This window comes from Gracilinanus agilis, chromosome 3 (genome assembly GCF_016433145.1).
Source record: "Gracilinanus agilis isolate LMUSP501 chromosome 3, AgileGrace, whole genome shotgun sequence".
In the NCBI taxonomy this organism is placed as follows: Eukaryota; Metazoa; Chordata; class Mammalia; order Didelphimorphia; family Didelphidae; genus Gracilinanus; species Gracilinanus agilis.
In genome coordinates, this window is record NC_058132.1 from 436,779,517 (window position 1) to 436,800,763 (window position 21,247).

Sequence of the window (21,247 nt, forward strand, 5' to 3'; positions counted from 1 at the left end):
ACTAAAACGGGAGAGGAAGAAGCCCCGCCCCCACCCCCACACACACCACACACCTCACACAACGCCAAGACCAACGCACAAGAGTGAAAACAGAACTGGGGCAACCAGTAAATCACTAGCAGCCCCAGGGCTTGTACCTGTGTGCTGCAAGAGGAGAGACCCCAAGTGGCTGAGGGGCACTCACGGACTTTCCCCTAGCCTCCACCGTGGGTGAAGGCACAGCGTCGGGCCAGGGCAAAGATCTCTAACACATGGACTTTCCTGAGCACCTGAAGGCATCGCCTCAGGTGCGAATAAAGATCTCCAGCACACGGACTTTCCCTAGCTTCTGCTTGGGTAAAGGCAGTGCCCTAAGAGTGTCTGCGCCCTAGGCTTGAATAAAGATCCCAGCCCAGGCTTGGACCTCCAGTGAGGACCCCGTGCAGACCAGAGCGGGGCTGTGGAAGCAGCCCCAAAGACTGCTGAAGGAGCCTCAGGCAGAGGGGCAGACCAGGGTCTACAAGGAGGCCTGACCCCGAGGACAAGGAGACCGGAGCCCCGGGAGCTTAGAAAACGCAGGTAGACCCTGAGTGTGAAGACAAAGCTGAAAAGGGGCGGGGCTAACGATGGCAAGCCAAGAACTCCAGAGGAAGAAAAAGATTATCAAGAAAAACTCTGGAACACTCTACAACTTTTACACAGAGAAAATCCAGACAACAGAGGAGGACAAACAAGTATCCAAACCTTCCCAAAACAAGGAAAACTGGTCACAAGCTATGGAAGAGTTCAAAACTGAGATTTTGAAGAAGATGGAAGAGATCTGGCAAGAAAATAACAGTTTAAAAGGCAGAATTTTGCAATTGGAAAGTGAGGCTCAGAAATCAAATGAACTGATAAGCAAATTAAACACCAGAAATGACCAGATCGAAAAGGAAAACCAGTCCCTAAAGGCTAGAATTGAACAATTAGAATCCAATGATCTCTCAAGACAACAATAACAAATAAAACAAAGTCAAAAGACTGATAAAATAGAAGGAAATATGAAATATCTCAATGAGAGAGTGACAGACCAAGAAAACCAGTCTAGAAGAGACAATTTGAGAATCATTGGTCTTCCAGAAAAGGCAGAAATTAATAGAAACTTGGACTCCATACTTAAAGAAATTATTCAGCAAAATTGCCCTGAAGTTCTACAACAAGAGGGCAATATAGACATTGAAAGGATCCATAGATCACCCTCTACACTGGACATAGAAAAGTCAACACCAAGGAATATAATAGCAAAATTTAAGAGCTTTCAAGTAAAAGAAAAAATCTTATAAGAAGCCAGAAAGAGACAATTCAAATATCAAGGAGCACCAATCAGGATCACACAGGATCTGGCAGCCTCCACTCTAAAAGACCACAAGGCTTGGATGACAATATTCAGAAAGGCAAGAGAGATGGGTCTTCAGCCACGGATCAAGTACCCATCGAAACTGACTATATACTTCCAGGGGAAAGTATGGGCATTCAACAAAATTGAAGAATTCGAAGTTTTTGCACAAAAGAGACCAGAACTAAATGGAAAGTTTGATGCCCAACCACAAAAATCAAGAGAAACATGAAAAGGTAAATAAGAAACAGAGGGAAAAGAAAGAAAACTTATAATTCTTTAAATTTGACTCTTTAAGGGCTTAAATAAGATCTAATTATCTGTATTACTAGGTGGAGAAATGCTATGTATAATTCTCGGTAGTGAACTCTATTCACTATTATAATATTAACTATTATAGCAACCAGAAGAATAATTCATAGGGAGAGGATAGGATACTAAATGGTCTAAGATGACATAGAGGGTGGGAAAGACGGGGGGAATAGTAGGGGACACCAAGAAAAATCTGAGTAAATAAGAAAAATAGGATATTCTATTACACACAAAGAGGGCATGGGAAGGGGAGGGGATAAATACTATCATAAGAAGGAGAGGAAGAGAGCATTAAGAGGGAATAATCAAACCTTACTCTCAGTATAATCAACCCAGAGAGGGAAGAGTAGCATTATTATCCATTCAGATAAAAAAAAAATTCTATCTAACCCTACTGAGAAAGTCAGAAGGGACAAACCAAAGGGAACAGGGGAGTGGGGAGGTCAAAAAAAGGGAGGGGAGAAGGAGGGGGAGGGAATTCATTAGGCCTTTAAAAACAAAAATAGGGGAATACTAAGGGAGGGGATAGAAAGGGAAGTTAATCAAGGGAGGGGATAAGGGTTACCGGCTTAAAGCAAATCACTGGATTGAAAGGAAATAGTGTAAGAAGAAGGGGTAGGACTAGGGGAGGATACAAAAATGTCAGCGAATGCATAACTGATAATCATAACTCTGAATGTGAATGGGATGAACTCTCTCATAAAACAGAAGCAAATAGCAGAGTGGATTAGAAACCAAAATCCTACCATATGTTGTCTACAAGAAACACATATGAGGCGGGTGGACATACACAAGTTTAAGGTTAAGGGCTTGAGCAAAATCTTTTGGGCGTCAAATGAGAAAAAGAAGGCAGGAGTGACTATTATGATTTCTGACAAAGCCAAAGTAAAAATAGATAGGATTAAAAAAGACAGGGAAGGTCATTACATCCTGATTAAAGGCAGTATAAACAATGAGGAAATAACACTACTCAATATATATGCACCAAATGGTATAGCATCCAAATTCATAAAGGAGAAACTGGCAGAGCTCAAGAAGGAAATAGATGGTAAAACCATACTAGTGGGAGATCTAAATATTCCTCTTTCAGATCTAGATAAATCAAACCAAAAAATAAATAAGAAAGAGGTAAGAGAGGTGAATGAAGTCCTAGAAAAATTAGATTTAATTGATATGTGGAGAAAAATAAATAGGGAAAAAAAGGAATACACCTTCTTTTCAGCTGCACATGGTACATTCACAAAGACTGACCATGTAATAGGACATAGAATCATTGCAAACAAATGCAAAAGAGCAGATATAATAAATGTAACCTTCTCAGATCATAACACATTAAAAATAATAATTAGTAAGGGCACCTGGACAGGCAAATCAAAAACTAATTGGAAATTAAACAATATGATTCTCCAAAACCAATTTGTCAAAGAAGAAATCATAGAAACAATCAACAGTTTCATTGAAGAGAATGACAATGATGAGACATCCTACCAAACTCTGTGGGATGCAGCCAAGGCAGTACTCGGGGGGAAATTTATATCCTTGAGTGCATATATTAACAAATTAAGGAGGACAGAGATTAATGAATTGGGTATGCAACTCAAAAAATTAGAAAGCGAACAAATTAAAACCCCCCAGATGAAAAGTAAATTAGAAATACTAAAAATTAAGGGAGAAATTAATAAAATCAAAAGTAAAAGAACTATTGAATTAATAAATAAGACTAGAAGCTGGTATTTTGAAAAAACAGATAAAATAGACAAAGTACTGGTCAATCTAATAAGAAAAAGGAAAGAAGAAAACCAAATTGATAGTATTAAAGCTGAAAAGGGAGACCTCACCTCTAATGAAGGGGAAATTAAGGCAATATTAAGAACTATTTCGCCCAATTATATGGCAACAAATATAACAGTTTAGGAGATATGGATGAATATCTACAAAAATATAAATTGCCTAGATTAACAGCAGAAGAAATAGAATACCTAAATAATCCCATATAAGAAATAGAAATTGAACAAGCCATCAAAGAACTCCCTAAGAAAAAATCACCAGGACCTGATGGATTCACAAGTGAATTTTATCAGACATTCAAATAGCAACTAATCCCAATACTATACAAATTATTTGATATGATAAGCAAAGAAGGAGTCCTACCAAATTCCTTTTATGACACAAATATGGTACTGATTCCAAAGCCAGGTAGACCAAAAACAGAAAGAAAACTAGACCAATCTCCCTAATGAACATAGATGCAAAAATCTTAAATAGAGGAGGGCAGCTGGGTAGCTCAGTGGAGTGAGAGTGAGGCCTAGAGACAGGAGGTCCTAGGTTCAAACCCGGCCTCAGCCACTTCTCAGCTGTGTGACCCTGGGCAAGTCTCTTGACCCCCATTGCCCACCCTTACCACTCTTCCACCTATGAGACAATACACCAAAGTTAAGGGTCTAAAAAAAAATCTTAAATAGAATAATTAGCAAAGAGACTCCAGCAAGTAATTAAGAAGATCATCCACTCTGATCAGGTGGGATTTATACCAGGAATGCAAGGATGGTTCAACATTAGGAAAACCATCCACATAATTGACCATATCGACAGTGTAACAAACAAAAATCACATGATTGTCTCAATAGATGCTGAAAAAGCCTTTGACAAAATACAGCATCCATTTCTATTGAAAACATTGAAAAGTATAGGAATAGAAGGACCCTTCCTAAAAATAATAAACAGTATATACCTAAAACCATCAACAAGCATTATATGCAATGGGGATAAATTAGAAGCCTTCCCAATAAGATTAAGTGTGAAACAAGGATGCCCATTATCACCTCTATTATATAATATTGTACTAGAAACACTAGCAATAGCAATTAGAGAAGAAAAAGAAATTGAAGGTATCAAAATAGGCAATGAGGAGACTAAGCTATCACTCTTTGGAGATGATATGATGGTCTACTTAAAAAACCCTAGAGAATCAACTAAGAAGCTGGTAGAAATAATCAACAACTTTAGCAAACTTGCAGGATACAAAATAAATGCACATAAATCATTAGCATTTCTATATATCTCCAACACATTAGAGCAGCAAGAGGTAGAAAGAGAAACACCATTTAAAATTACCCTAGACAATATAAAATACTTAGGAATCTATCTACCAAAACAAACACAGCTATTATAAGATAACAACTACAAAACACTTTCCAAAAAAATAAAACTAGATCTCAACAATTGGAAAACCATTAATTGTTCATGGGTAGGATGAGCTAACATAATAAAAATGAACATTCTACCCAGATTAATTTACCTATTTAGTGCCATACCTATCAAATTACCAAAAAACTTCTTTACTGAATTAGGAAAAACTATAACAAAGTTCATTTGGAATAGCAAAAGATCAAGAATATCAAGGGAAATAAAAAAAAATGTGAAGGAAGGGGGCCTAGTAGTACCAGATATTAAACTATACTATAAAGGAGCAGTCATCAAAACAATATGGTACTGGCTAAGAGTTAGAAGGGAGGATCAGTGGAATAGACTTGGGGTTAATGACGTCAGGAAGACAGTGTATGATAAATCCAAAGAGCCCAACTTTTGGGAAATGAATCCACTATTTGACAAAAAACGCTGGGAAATTTAGAAAACAATATGGGAGAGATTAGGTTTAGATCAACATCTCATACCCTACACCAAGATAAATTCAAAATGGGTGAATGACCTGAATATAAAGAGGGAAACTATAAATAAGTTAAGTGAACACAAAATAGTATACCTGTCAGATCTCTGGGAAAGGAAAGATTTTAAAACCAAGCAAGAGTTAGAGAAAATTACAAAATGTAAATTAAATGGTTTTGATTATATTAAGGTTAAAAAGCTTTTGTACAAACAAAAACAATGTTGTCAAAATCAGAAGGGAAACAACAAATTGGGAAAAAATCTTTATAATAAAAAACTCTGACAGGGGTCTAATTACTCAAATATACAAGGAGTTAAATCAATTGTATAAAAAATCAAGCCATTCCCCAATTGATAAATGGGCAAGAGACATGAATAGGCAATTTTCAGGTAAAGAAATCAAAAGTATCAATAAGCACATGAGAAAGTGTTCTAAATCTCTAATAATTAGAGAAATGCAAATCAAAACAACTCTGAGGTATCACCTCACACCTAGCAGATTGGCTAAAATGAAAGAAGGGGAGAGTAATGAATGCTGGAGGGGATGTGGCAAAATTGGGACATTAATGCATTGCTAGTGGAGTTGTGAACTGATCCAACCATTCTGGCTGGCAATTTGGAATCATGCTCAAAGGGCTATAAAAGAATGCCTGCCCTATGATCCATCCATACCATTGTTGGGTTTGTACCCCAAAGAGATCATAGATCAACAGACTTGTACGAAAATATTTATAGCTGCGCTTTTTGTGGTGGCAAAGAACTTGAAAGGGAGGGTATGCCCTTCAATTGGGGAATGGCTGAACAAATTGTGGTATATGCTGGTGATGGAATACTATTGATAAAATGGAGGAGTTCCAGGCGAACTGGAGAGACCTCTGGGAACAGATGCAGAGCGAAAGGAGCAGAGCCAGAAGAACATTGTACACAGAGACTGATATACTGTGGTAAAATCAAATGTAATGGACTTCTGTACCAGCAGCAATGCAATGACACAAGACAGCTCTGAGGGATTTATGGTAAAGAACGCTTCCCACATTCAGAGGAAGGAATGCAGGAGAGGAAACATAGAATATAAAAAGATAAACAACTGCTTGAATGCATGGGATGAGGCGGACATGATTGGGGATGTGGACTCGAAACAACCACACCAATGCAACTTACAACAATATGGAAATAGGCCCTGAACAAGGACACCTGTTACAACCAGTGGAAATGTGCATTGGCCATGGATGGGGGGAGAGTGGGTGGTGAAGGGGAAAGTAGGGTAATAAAGTAAGTAAACAGGTTAAAAATGAATATTAATAAATGTTTAAAAAAAAGGAAGAACATTATATTATTTTTGTTCCTTAACAAAAGCAGCTACATTCATATAAATGGTAACTAATTGCTATTACATCTAAATTACAAAGAGTTCAATTAATCTTCCAATAAATGGGTTACCTGTAATAGAATTATGAAATTCTAAATTAACCTAAGAAAACTATCTTATATTGATCACTTTAAATTCATAATATGATTTAATATTTTTATAGTGATGTCCAAAACTTGTCTGATCCCATTAGTAGGATAATATTGCATTGCAGAATAGGAATTTCCTGCTGACTAGGCATTTCTCTACATGATAGAAAACACCTACAAAATAAGACTATAGAAGATAAAAATGGAAATAAAACTATTTAAGAAAGTTCAAAGTCTTTCTGCAGACCTGCACTCCAAGCCTCTAAGAGAGGACCAGACCTGACCTTTTGGGAGAAAAGATGGAAGAATGGAGATGCAGAGAGAAAAAGTGAATTATCCAGGGACCTATAGGTGAAGAATCTGAGGCCCAGAGTCAAGTGACTTGCCAAATTAACAGCCCAGAAGCAGGATGGAAAAACTGAGACTGACAGAGGAGGAGTGATTTCTTCACAGCACTGGAGAGAGTTGGATAGGCAGAATTTGAAACCCAAGTTTTCTGACTTCAAGTGAAGTGTTCTTTCCACTCTACTGTACTGCCTCCTATCTATGCTTGTCTCTTCCAATGACAGGGCCTCTCCCTGTGTCTTAGACACAATCATACCCAACTAAAGACTTCTTGAAGTTTGCCTTCATCATCCTCTGGGTAGAAGCAGTTCTAGGCTCGTCCTCATTTCTTCTCTATTCCTTCAATAAGGGATCGGACTGAATCTCCAAAGTCTTAGCCCCCCCTCCCCCTTTTTTTTTCTGGGAGCCAGGAGCATGATTGCTGCATACATTTGGCAGTCAAGCTCCTGTTCTAAGGAGGGAGATGCACTGTCCTTTCCTGCTTTCATTCCCGTTTGGCTGATTCAAAGCAAAAGTCTGACCATATCACTATCATGGCCAGGAACTTTCCATGAAGACAGGATAAAAGAGCAGGATAAAAGAATATGCCTCAGCCTGGCAATTGACTCAGCACCAATATACTTTTCCTGTGTGGTATAATGGAAAGAGGAGTAAAATTGGAATCAAATTTGGGTTCAAATAATAAGTCTGCCATTTACTACTTGTGTGACCTTGTTTAAGTCACTACACCTGCTCAGAATCTGCCATCTTCATTCTCCTTTGTGTATGTAGCACTGAAACCAAACCAATTCTACTACTCCTGATTATCCCCAAACTCAGTATGCCAAGGTCTCCCACCACCCTGTACCTTCCCAGACCACAGTGGACATGTGCTCAGTTCTTATCTCTGCTTTTCAGAATCCTCTGCCTTTAAGGGGCCACTTCTGTCTGGAAGCCTTTTCTTTTCTGAAAATGTCACCTCTCTCCCTTCTCACATTCCCCTAGAGCACAGTATCAGCTCTCTTCTTTGTCTCCAAGACACCACAGACCTATCTACGTTCATCTTCTCTGTGATGTATTTTCAGTTCCTGATCTCAGTAAAATGTAAGCTCTTTGAGAGCAGGGGCTATCTTTGTCTTTGTACCTCAATACTTTGCCCTGTGTCTCACATCCAATAGATACTTGATAAATTGATTAAATGACAACTTTAAGAAAAATAAAGTTCACAAAGAATTCAAAGGAAATCAGAACAAGATGCAAAAGTTTGTTTAAAAATTTTTCATTGTTTTTGTTTGAAATTAATTGGGAAATGATTACTTCTTTAAAATGGTAATTTATTAATACAACATTCTTACAACCAGAAACATGTAAGATGTTTTATTTAAAAATATATTTGTCTATAACTAATGATTGCTATTCAATAGCTAATATTTATGTCCAACTCTTCATGACCCCATTTAGGGTTTTCCTTACAAAGATACTAGAGTGGTTGGCCTTTCCCTTCTTCAGATCATTATTTTACAGATGAGGAACTGAGACAAACAGAGTTAAGTGACTTACCTACCATCACACAACTACTAAGTGTTTAAGACTTTATTTGAACTTAGGTCTTCCTAACACCAGACCTGATGCTCTATCCGTTGTGCCAAAAGCTGCCAAAACAGCTATAGCAATACCAAATTGTTTTCCGCCATGTGGTATTTATTTTCCCTTCCAATATATAAGTGCTTTTAACTTCATCTTCTTCCCCCCCCCCCCCCGTTAACACTTAAAATATCATGAATCCATATTACTTCTAGTCCTGGTGGGGAAAAATAGCAATTTCTAACATTGACATAATTTCATTTCTTATCATCCTATCGCAACATTATTAATTGACTAATGCTGGTCATTTCTGTTGGGAATATGGACATTTTTACAAAATTAGCTATTTCTGCCAACATTATTTTCCTAGTTCACTGAAACTTCATTTTTCCCCTTCCCAAACCATTCTCACTCTCTGATCTTTCTTGTATGTCCTGGAAAAAATTTTTCTTTACTCTCATACTAATCTCCCTCCATCTTTTGTGTTGATTATGTAACCACAGTAGTATTAGCTGTGATTATTAATGTATGTTTATTAAAAGTTATTGTTTAAATAGAACTTTCCAAGCCGTCAGCAGCTCAAATTTGTTTGTGCTTAGCCCAGCTGTCTCCCTTGACTCCCTAGACCATGCAATGGCACAACTGTTCCAAGAAGCATATGCTGTTCTAATTACTAGAACAGATAAAGATAAATGAAAATAATTCTTTCCATGAAGGGGGGTTACAGTGTGCTCTTATATACCTACTAAGGACAACCTTGGGGAGTTGGGGACAGTATATAGGAGGAGAAAAGACAGTAGTTCAGGAATTTCTAAAAGTTATATATTACCCTTGGCACACACAATAATTTTCAGATATAACTAAGCAGGAATATTGCAGTGAATATGTGGCCTTGTTTCATTGCCTTCCACCATCACCACTTCATCTTCCTCTCCTCTCCCTCCATTTGTCAACACACCATGGTCAACTCAACAGTATATGGGTAGTGGACAGAGGAATGGATATTTTTTTGTCATGTACTCAGAAGAATTTTTTGTTCATATAACACCATCTCTGCCTCAGTGAATTTTTGAATGACCCTTTACTATCGCTTTTCATAACCAGTTTATTTCCTCTTTATTGCCTAAAAATGTACTTGGTTCTCTCATAACATTATACCATACTTAACCGATTGTCATCTGGATTATTGTGATATTTCTCACTTTTAGCATCAATCTTCAATGTATCATTAATGCAATAATAGTAATAGTGGTAATAGCTTGTATAATCTTTTATACAATTATATAAACTATATAATTTAGTATGGAATGTTAAAGAACTTCACATAAATTATAATAGGAACATAGTTTTAGAATTGAAGGGCATCTCAGAGATCATCTAGTTCACATCCTCCTTTCCACATCTTAATAGATTAGAAAACTTTGGCTTAAGAAAATTAAATATTTCCCCAAGGTCAGAAAGATGTAAAAGAAACAGGATTTGAAAGTAGGTTTTCTGACTGCAGTAAGTACCCTTGCTACTGTAACACATCTTTACAATAACAAGGTCACATAGATATTATAAGTATTATCTCCATTTTATAGATAACCTGTATGATCCTCAGTTTCTTTAAGTGACTTGCTACACATCATATAGCTAATAATGGAAAGAGGACTAAACACAGTCCCAGCCATTCCATTCTATGCCTGGGGTCCTTTCCACAGTCCCACACTATTTTATTATTATTATAATTTATCTGTAGGTGTCTCCGCCCTTTCCTTCCCTCCACACATCACTGAAGGCATCATCTGAGAGACAAACATGTTCATACAAATTGTGTTTTTCATGTTTCCACCTTTCAGTTCACTCCATGGAGTTAACATTCATAATTTATTCTTTAAGAATTAAATCTCTAGCCGTGTATGATGTTATCTTGGTTCTACTTATTTCACTGTTCATTATCCCTTGTAGTTCTTTCCAGGTTTTATTTAAATCACCCTGCTTGTTATTTTTTGTGCACAGTAGTATTTCATCAATTTGTTCCCTCAATTTCATTTTGGAACATAAGGGTTCTTTTCTTTTTTCCTAGATCTCCTTGGGAAATGGACTAAGTCTAAGGGTATACACAGTTTTATAAGTCTCTGGGTGTAATTCCAAATTGCTCTCCAATATGGGTGAACCAGTTCACAGCTCCATCAATAGTTAATTAGTGTTTCTATTTTTCCATATTCTCTCCAACATTTGTCATTTTACCCTTTGGTCATTTTAGCCAATCTAATGAGTAAGAGATGATATCCCAGAATTGCTTTGGTTTGCATTTCTCTATTATTTAGAGTATTTTTTTCATATACTTCTTCATCCAAAAATTATCTGTTCACATTTTTTGCACAATTATCAATTGGGGGATAGCTTTTATTCTTAAAAATTTAACAAAGTTCTCTATATATTTTAGATACGATATTTTAATTGATCCTAATCTTATTGCCTGTTAACCAGTTTACAATTTGAGTATGGGTATAGAAAAATTATCCAGTATAGATTCTTTTGAAGCAGACCTAGGTTTTCCTTTTATTTCTGAATAGAGGCTGGGCAGAGAGATGCCTTCCTACTGATCAGGAAGGCAGGATACCTGGGTTTGAATGATTGCTTACATTTTAAAAGAAAATTAATATATTTATGTATTGACATAAATTATAGAATCACAGAATATCATAGTTGGAAGAAATCTTTTAGGCCATTTAATCCAACATAAAAGCTCCACTCTCCAATGTACCTCAAAAGTGGTTATTCAACTTTTGTTTAAAGATATGAAATGGGGAAATTCCATTCTTTCAAAGGTGTTCAATTCCACTCTTGATTATCTCAAAATGTTTGGAAGGTTTTCCTTATATCAAACCTCAACATATCTCCGTGGAACTTTCACTTCTTGCTGCTTGCTCTTTATGGGAACAAAGAAGTCTAAGATCTCATCTACTTTTTATATGTCGACCGTTCATATATAGTTACATAGTATAGGTTAGAGGTGCAATGCCCCTGGCATCTGGAAAATCCACATAAAATTTTTTCATCCTCTCTTCATAAAAGAGAAGTCTGAATTTTTTTTTCTTTTATGAGATGTTTGCAAGTACTTTGTATGCATTCATCAGTTACTAAACTTTTAAAAATATTTCTACATTTCTAGCCTTCATGTCATCTTTTGGCTTTTGAGTTCTTTTTGCAAACTTTGACTTTTTACATATTTTAACTTTAAAAAATAAATTGAGTATTTTATATTAAAAATTAAATATGTTGCTATTATACATATACTTTATGCATGTTCAAATTTCTAAACTTTTTCTGGGTTAGAAACCAGAAACCTGCTCTTCTTTGCAAGTATGCTTCCACAAAACTCGCCCAAAATTGCCATTTAATTTCTGATGATGAGCCACAATATATTGAAACTATGGTGGGGAAAGTCATAATGTGGAAGAGATACCTCTATTTGCTGACATATATCCAACTTCCTCTTCCTTCTTTTTTCCATCTCACTCAGATCTTCTCTTATACAGGTTAAGTGACTATTGCTACTTCAACCAATCCTTACATGTCATGTCCTTGACCCTTCATCATTTTGATCACCTTATGGACATTATCAAAATTTTTTCCTTAAAATATAATGCCTAGAATTAAATGAAATACTCAAGATGTAGTTTGGTCAGGGCTGATTTCAGTGAGCCTATCAAATCATCTTTTTAGTCCTAGATACTCTATCTCTCCTAATGTAGTCCTTGTTGGAATTTTGACTGACCTGCCACATTATTGACTCCTTTTGAGCTTTCATTAAAAGTAGGAAATAAAATACATCTTTTGAATGTAGGGATGGCTTTTTGCCAACTTAGATTTGATCTAGTGCCTCAAGCTTTTGAGATTTTGAAATCTTAACTGTCATCCAGTGTATTCGTTGTCCCTTCCAGCTTTGTGTCATCTGCAAATTTTATGAGCATCTATGTTTTTATCCATGTCATCAATAAAAATATCAAACTTCATAGAAACAAGCATAAATCCGTAAGATATTCCACTGGACCTCCATTTATTTAAACAATTTTAAATCCTTTTGATTGTACCATTGTATATCCTGTATCCGTCTCTGTTTTACATAAGAAGAGCACAAGAGACTTTATCAAATCTTTTGCTATAGATCAAATTGTAGTATTCCTCTAATATAGTTAGTTTAGAAACTAAACAACAACAACAAAAAACAACCTGAAAGTTGCATCTATTTTGCCACATGAAGCTTTTTAATTTAGATGGCATGGTAATCACAAATGTTCCAATAGACTTTTCAGCTTCAAGTTTTAAATTTAATCATTTAAATATACATTATGTGTATTTATGCATATAAACACACAAACACACACATGCGCATGCATATGCATGGATGTGTATATGAATATATGTGCACATATACACATGTATACATGCATGTATGTGTAGACCATTTTAAAAAGTGAAAATAAAAATTAGTTCCTACCTCACAAAATTTTAACTTGATTTTGTTTGCTTTAGGAAAATGATATCCTGTACTAGCTTTACTTACATGGGATAATGTTATCTTGCTTTTCAAGGAGAACAATTTCATTTTAATAAAAATAAAAATAAGGAAAGAAAGTTCATTTCTTCTCCTAAAACAAAATATTGAAACCATTTTACACCAGGTTAAATTTCTGAAACCATACTGTGTCTTTGTGATTACTACTTCCTTTTCTAAATGCTCACAGCCATCCCTTGAATATACTAGAATTTTTCTAGGAATCATAGTTAATCTCATTAGTCAATAGTTTATGGATTCTATTTTCTTTTTTTCTTTAAAAACAATACAATATTTGCTTTTTTCCTGATCTTTTGTAACCGTGATGATTTTACAGAACCTTTCAGAGATTGCTGGGCCATTGTTCAACTATCCTATCTGTCGGTTTCAAACCATAGCATACAGTTCACTTTGGCATGATAATCAAACTTATCAGAGCTCCTTATTTCTTTTCTTACATTCAGTACCAATTCACTATTAGTTGCTTTGTTTTCTCCTTTCTTTCTATATATTTTTATTGCCAGAGAAAATACAAGCAAAATAAGAATCAACTATTTTATTTTCTCTATATAGTCATTTATCACCATCTCATCCTCCCTGAGTAGCAGGATGTCCCTTTTAAAAAGTCCTCTTTTCTTTAGTAATATCATACACATTAGATACCTTTTATTTTGAAATTTATTTATAATTAAACTCCTTGTATTATGAATTGACATATGACAGTTTTTTGAAATGAGTATTTTTTGACAATATTCTGGAAATACATTATAAGTTACTGATATTGTGTTTAATAAATTTTTTTTGGCAACTTAGCAAATATAGACATGCATTGAAATTTTAGAGTCACAGAATCACAAAATATAGAAATAGAAGGGACTTTTGAGACCATTGTAATCTTACTCCTTCATTTTATATGTTGGGAAAGTGAAGTGTAGAGAAGTAAAATGACTTGCCTAAAGACATACTGTACAGCTAGGAAGTAGCAGAGCATGTATTCAATACCAGGTCTATTGTCCATAGAATTCTTCCTAGGGGATCATACTTATGATAACTAAAATTCATATTCCCTTCTTTTGTAATTAGTCTTATGTTGCCCTTATTCTTTTTATATGAAAAAGGAAATATTATGATGAAATAATGTATTCAATAACTCATTATACCTGACATCTTCATTTACCTGTTGTTGATAGGCAATCATCTTTAAAAAACAAAACAAAACTACTAGATGAGTAATATTTGTCTTTGAATAAATAGACAGTACTTTCAATTAAGTTGTATAATATATTTTTTGTCTGTATTGATAAGAAGAGAGGATAGGAAGATAGGAGGATATGATAAAAGACATTAACACATTAGTACATTGTATCTACCTAAGTCTTTGTGATTTTAAAATGTATACATATATATCTGTGAATATATACATATTCATATTACATATACCTGTATATTATTCAGTCATTTTTCAGTCATGTCTATTTTTGTGACCCCTTTTGGAATTTTCATGGCAGAGATACAGTAGTGGTTTGCCATTGCCTTCTCCAGTTCATTTTACAGATGAGGAAACTGAGATAAACAGGTTTACATAGTGTCTGAGGCCAAATTTGAAGACATAAAGATGAGTATTCCTGACTTCAGGACCAGCACTCTATTCATTGTGCCACCTAACTGTCATACACATAAACATTCACACATACACAGGTACACAGAGGAGAGAGACTGGATTTCTGAAGTTTACCCTGGTCCACCATCCTGGGAAGTTAATTTTCATGTTGATCTTTGTGATGGTTTTTCCTGGTTTTAAGTGCACTTAAAAAACTATTTAGGGGAATTCTCAAGATTAACTGAATTTATAGGAATCTCTGAATTTTAATTGAACTCTCCCTAGACCACATTGCTAGTCTTTTGCTTGACTGGGATCCTGGGGCAGCACTTCAACTAACTTGTTTTGGTGTTGAAATAGTTTGCACATTGGGCTTTTGTAATCAGAGATGACCCTAGGCAAAACTGTACAGTAGGAAAATTTGTCTTTGCACTTCTCACCTTAACTGAAAGACATTTTGACCCTCATCACAGACACCAAAGACTAGTATACATCCTTAGTCCCTCCAGTGTTAAACAATCTTACAAACTAATTCACATGAAGGCATTAGCTCATTAATGCCCTACATTTATTCAGAGTATTTGCATTTTAAATGAGGGCCTGGAGAAATATTTAACCACAGGCTTGAATCTTTTATGGTGGGATTCATATAGCCTATAGCACTTAATACTATAAAGACTTTCATCTGACAACCTAGAATTTTTGACCCTTGTAGTCTGGTTGGCAATCTTTCTTTAAAAGATAGGTTAACAGAATGGTAACTCCTAATTTTTAGTGTTCCTGGGAATGGGAATCATTACTATAAAGATTTAAACAAGAGCCAGGACTGGGATGGATATATACCACAATAAACTGCCTGAGAAGTACAAGTGCCAGTGAGTGATTGAGGGGCATGCTTATTATATTCATTCTCAACTGTAATATTGTGAGTAGGCTGTAGAAGGCACTGGAATGTCTAGGAGCTCCACGTTCTCTGACTGAGGCATTACAGATTTCAAATAAGTAAATGAAAAAAAAGAAAAAAGGGTGGGGTATGCCATAGCAAGGTAAGCTAAGCTAGATAAGTCTGTAATGGAAATGAAGGTCTGGAGAATGTATAATCTGCTGCTTTCCTAATCAATTTTTAAAATGGTAGATCAGTCTTAAACTGTGCTACAAACCATTGAGTTTGTAGTCAGAGAATCAAGATTCAGGTTTTATCTTAACTACCTGTGTGAAATTGTTTGGGCAAGCTACTTAATATCTTAATTTGGCTCAGTTTTCTTATCTATAAAATGAGGGTTTGGGGCTAGGTAGCTTCTAAATTCTCTTTCATCTCTCAATCTATGATGTAATCTTATAAACCATTCATTGATGGTCAATTAGAGAACAGATGGCAAAAATGTTTAAAGATTGTTTATGAGGGGGGAAAAAAAACCAAAATAACTTGACTCCTTGAAATCTGAAAACCATTAACACAAATGGTCTGAGTTTATTTAGGCTGTCATTTTTCTCATTGGAAATATTCCACAAAGGAGTAGGAATGGTTTATTTAACTCTCTTTCTAGTTGTAAGTCTCAGGGACCAAAACAAAGAGGGGAACTGCGATCTTTGTGTCTTTAATGTGGTATTAAACATTAATATTGTTTTAGAAATTATAAGACAAAAGTATCATTAAAGTTAATTAATTATCTATTTTCTATCACATCCTCTCCAGATGTATACTTCCCAAATAATATCTCCCAGTTAAAAGGTTCTACTCATTCATAAGCTCGAAAATTAGTGTAAACTATGGGTTGCTGAACATCTTTTTAGCATTTTGATTCACTAGAAAATATGAATAGGATGTTTCAGTTGTTAGGTAATTTTCCAGATACAATTTTTTTTTGTGCTTGGATAATACAAATGGCATCCTTTCAAAACTTCAGGCTTGTCACGAATATTAGTATTAGAGTGAGGAGCTTATTTGAAGGAATTTGGCAAAAATGCAGCTTTTCCATTTCTGGCTAAATCAAAAGAGTGCCAGTGGCTGTGTAAGTACATAGTAAGAAATCTATATTTCTTCCTTTTATACAAGACCAAGACTCAGGTGAGACTTTGAACAGCAATTTTCAGAATATAATAGCATCTACACACATAACCTTTACTTGAGCTAGAAACTTTTTACTTTATTATTATTATTTTGCTGTTGTGCAGAACAATGCCTATGGGAAAACATTTTAATCAAAACATTTGAGACAGTGATGTTGGCTAGTCATTCATCCAGGTTTGTTTTCCTAGATCAGGTATAGCTATAGTCCCTGATTTGTTTCACCTGAGAAACATTTTTTTCAACCTTTGTTATTTGTTTTGGTCCTTCTAATGAGATTATGTAATTGTCCTAGATGGATGAATAATAAGGACATAGAAAGCTTAGAAAAAAGTGAAATAGAAATGGTTACTGTCTAGTGACTAGCAATACAAAGTAATTATAATTTCTATTTGTCTTGTACATTAACAAAGTGCTATCTATACATTATTTCAAAGTACCTTTTTAATGCAGTTATCTGTTTCACTATGCTGAATGTTGTTTTTACTGGTTTCAATCCAGTTCTAATCTGTAATATTATCCTTAGACATTTAACATGGACTCAAATTTTGTTAGTCATTTTTATGTTATTCATATGGTTCTTTTGTTGTTGTTTAGTCATTTCAGTCATATATGATTCTTCATTACCCCATTTGGAATTTTCTTGGCAACGATTCTAGAATAGTTTGCCATTTCTTCCCTAGATCATTTTACAGATGAAGAACTGAGGCAAGCAGGGTTTAATAGTTTAGAAAGCATGACTCCCATTTTCCAGGGGGCAGATCAGGACTTTGGTCTGGTCCTCACACAGCTTTACTTTCATAAAGCTGGAAGAGGCAAACAGCTTGAATAGTATCTCTCCAGGTTTCACTTCATTCTACTTAACTTTTTTTTTAATTTAAACATTTATTAATATTCATTTTTAACATGGTTACATGATTCATGCTCCTACTTTCCCCTTCACCCCCCGCACTCCCCCCACCCATGGCCGATGCACATTTCCACTGGTTTTGTCATGTGTCCTTGATCAAGACCTATTTCCAAATTGTTGGTAGTTGCATTGGTGTGGTAGTTTTGAGTCCACACCCTCAATCATGTCCACCCCGACCCATGCGTTCAAGCAGTTGTTTTTCTTATATGTTTCCTCTCCTGCAGTTCTTCCTCTGAATGTGGGTAGTGTTCTTTATCATAAATCCCTCGAAATTGTCCTGGGTCATTGTATTGCTGTTGGTACAGAAGCCGATTACATTTGATTTTACCATAGTATATCAGTCTCTGTGTACAATGTTCTTCTGGCTCTGCTCCTTTCACTCTGCATCAGTTCCTGGAGGCCTTTCCAGTTCACCTGGAACTCCTCCAGTTTATTATTCCTTTTAGCACAATAGTATTCCATCACCAGCATATACCACAGTTTGTTCAGCCATTCCCCAATTGAAGGACATACCCTCCTTTTCCAGTTTTTTGCCACCACAAAAAGCACAGCTATAAATATTTTCGTACAAGTCTGTTTATCTATGATCTCTTTGGGGTACAAACCCAGCAATGGTATGGCTGGATCAAAGGGCAGGCATTCTTTTATAGCCCTTTGAGCATAGTTCCAAATTGCCAGCCAGAATGGTTGGATCAGTTGACAACTCCGCCAGCAATGCATTAATGTCCCAATTTTGCCACATCCCCTCCAGCATTCATTACTCTCCCCTTCTTTCATTTTAGCCAATCTGCTAGGTGTGAGGTGATACCTCAGAGTTGTTTTGATTTGCATTTCTCTAATTATTAGAGATTTAGAACACTTTCGCATGTGCTTATTGATACTTTTGATTTCTTTACCTGAACATTGCCTATTCATGTCTCTTGCCCATTTATTGATTGGGGAATGGCTTGATTTTTTTATACAATTGCTTTAACTCCTTGTATATTTGAGTAATTAGGCCCCTGTCAGAGTTTTTTGTTTAAAGATTTTTTTTCCAATTTGTTGTTTCCCTTCTGATTTTGACTACATTGTTTTTGTTTGTACAAAAGCTTTTTAGTTTAATATAACCAAAACCATTTAATTTACGTTTTGTAATTTTCTCTAACTCTTGCTTGGTTTTAAAATCTTTCCTTTCCCAGAGATCTGACAAGTATACTATTCCGTGTTCACTTAATTTATATATAGTTTCCCTCTTTATATTCAAGTCATTCACCCATTCCGAATTTATCTTGGTGTAGGGTATGAGATGTTGATCTAAACCTAATCTCTCCCATATTGTTTTCCAAATTTCCCAGCAGTTTTTGTCAAATAGTGGATTCATGTCCCAAAAGTTGGGCTCTTTGGGTTTATCATACACTGTCTTGCTGATGTCATTAACCCCAAGTCTATTCCACTGATCCTCCTCTCTGTCTCTTAGCCTGTACCATATTGTTTTGATGTCTGCTGCTTTATAGTATAGTTTAATATCTGGTACTGCTAGGCCCCCTTCCTTCACATTTTTTTCATTATTTCCCTTGATATTCTTGATCTTTTGTTATTCCAAATGAAATTTGTTATAGTTTTTTCTAATTCAGTAAAGAAGTTTTTTGGTAGTTTGATAGGTATGGTGCTAAATAGGTAAATTAATTTGGGTAGAATTGTCATTTTTATTATGTTAGCTCATCCTACCCATGAGCAGTCAATGGCTTTCCAATTGTTTAGATCCAGTTTTATTTGTTTGGAAAGTGTTTTGTAGTTGTTTTCATATAATTGCTGTGTTTGTTTTGGTAGATAGATTCCTAAGTATTTTATATTGTCTAGGGTGATTTTAAATGGTGTTTCTCTTTCTACTACTTGCTGCTCTAATGTGTTGGAAATGTATAGAAATGCTGATGATTTATGTGTATTTATTTTGTATCCTGCAAGTTTGCTAAAGTTGTTGATTATTTCTACAAGCTTCTTAGTTGATTCTCTAGGATTTTTTAAGTAGACCATCATATCATCTGCAAAGAGTGATAGCTTAGTTTCCTCCTTGCCTATTTTGATACCTTCAATTTCTTTTTCATCTCTAATTGCAACTGCTAGTGTTTCTAGTACTATGTTGAATAATAGAGGTGATAATGGGCATCCTTGTTTCACTCCTGATCTTATTGGGAAGGCTTCTAATTTATCCCCATTGCATATGATGTTTGTTGATGGTTTTAGGTATATACTGTTTATTATTTTTAGGAAAGGTCCTTCTATTCCTATACTTTTCAGTGTTTTCAATAGGAATGGATGCTGTATTTTGTCAAAGGCTTTTTCAGTATCTATTGAGATAATCATGTGATTTTTGTTTGTTAGACTGTTGATATGGTCAATTATGTGGACGGTTTTCCTAATGTTGAACCAACCTTGCATTCCTGGTATAAATCCCACCTGATCATGGTGGATGATCTTCTTAATTACTTGCTGGAGTCTCTTTGCTAGTATTCTATTTAAGATTTTTGCATCTATGTTCATTAGGGAGATTGGTCTGTAGTTTTCTTTCTCTGTTTTTGATCTCCCTGGCTTTGGAATCAGTACCATATTTGTGTCATAAAAGGAATTTAGTAGGACTCCTTCTTTGCTTATCATATCAAATAATTTGTATAGTATTGGGATTAGTTGCTCTTTGAATGTATGATAGAATTCACTTGTGAATCCATCAGGCCCTGGCGTTTTTTTCTTAGGGAGTTCTTTGATGGCTTGTTCAATTTCTTTTTCTGATATGGGATTACTTAGGTATTCTATTTCTTCTGCTGTTAATCTAGGCAGTTTATATTTTTGTAAATATTCATCCATATCTCCTAAATTGTTATATTTATTGCCATATAATTGGGCAAAATAGTTTTTAATGATTGCCTTAATTTCCCCTTCATTTGAGGTGAGGTCTCCCTTTTCATCTTTGATACTGTCAATTTGGTTTTCTTCTTTCCTTTTTTTATTAGATTGACCAGTACTTTGACTATTTTATCTGTTTTTTCAAAATACCAGCTTCTAGTCTTATTTATTAATTCAATAGTTCTTTTACTTTTGATTTTATTAATTTCTCCCTTGATTTTTAGTATTTCTAATTTAGTTTTCATCTGGGGATTTTTAATTTGCTCGCTTTCTAATTTTTTGAGTTGCATGCCCAATTCATTAATGTCTGCCCTCCTTAATTTGTTAATATATGCACTCAAGGATATAAATTTCCCCCTGAGTACTGTTTTGGCCACATCCCACAAAGTTTGGTAGGATGTCTCATCATTGTCATTTTCTTTAATGAAATTGTTGATTGTTTCTATGATTTCTTCTTTGATAAATTGGTTTTGGAGAATGATATTATTTAATTTCCAATTAGTTTTTGATTTGCCTGTCCAGGAGCCCTTACTAATTATTATTTT